Here is a 725-nt window from a genome sequence, read left to right as displayed (position 1 = left end):
TCATATTGCTTGTAGATGTTACTACACTTCAAGTGAAGTTAACCTGTGGCAAATTCAATTGAATGGGTATGATTTGGAAAGGTACACATGTCTTAATAATAGGTCTAACAGCTAATAATGCATATCAGAGCAAAAACCAAGCCCTGAGGTAAAAAAAACTGCCTGTAGAGCTCAGAAACAGGCTTGCGTCAAGCCACACATCTGGGGAGGAGTTCAGAAAAAAATTCTGCTTCATTGAAGGTTCACAGAAGCATGTAGTCTCTGTTACCCTTAATGGAAAATGTTTGAAACAACCAGGACTCTTCCTAGAGCTGGCCTCCTGGCCAAACTGAGCAACTGATGGAGAAAGGGCTTTGGTTATGGTGGTGACCAAGAACCTGATGGTCACTCTAGTTGAGCTCCATGATCATATGTGGAGATAGGAGAAATCTACAGAAGGACAAACAACACTGCAACACTCTACCAATCTGGTCTTTATGGTGGTGTGGCCAAACTCAATCCTCTCCTCAGTGAAGACACATGAAAACACGCTTAGAATTTGCAAAAAAGCACCTGAAGGACCCCCAGATTGTGAGAAACAATATTCTCTGGTCTGATGAACCTCAATTCTAAGCATCATGTTTGAAGGAAACCAGGCACTGCTCATCACATGCAGAGTACCATCCCAAAAGTAAAGTGTGCTGGTAGCAGCCTCATGCTGTGGGGCTGTTTTTCAGCGGCAGGGA

This window comes from Sinocyclocheilus anshuiensis, unplaced genomic scaffold (genome assembly GCF_001515605.1).
Source record: "Sinocyclocheilus anshuiensis isolate Anshui unplaced genomic scaffold, SAMN03320099.WGS_v1.1 scaffold131, whole genome shotgun sequence".
In the NCBI taxonomy this organism is placed as follows: Eukaryota; Metazoa; Chordata; class Actinopteri; order Cypriniformes; family Cyprinidae; genus Sinocyclocheilus; species Sinocyclocheilus anshuiensis.
This window is presented reverse-complemented; position numbering follows the sequence as displayed.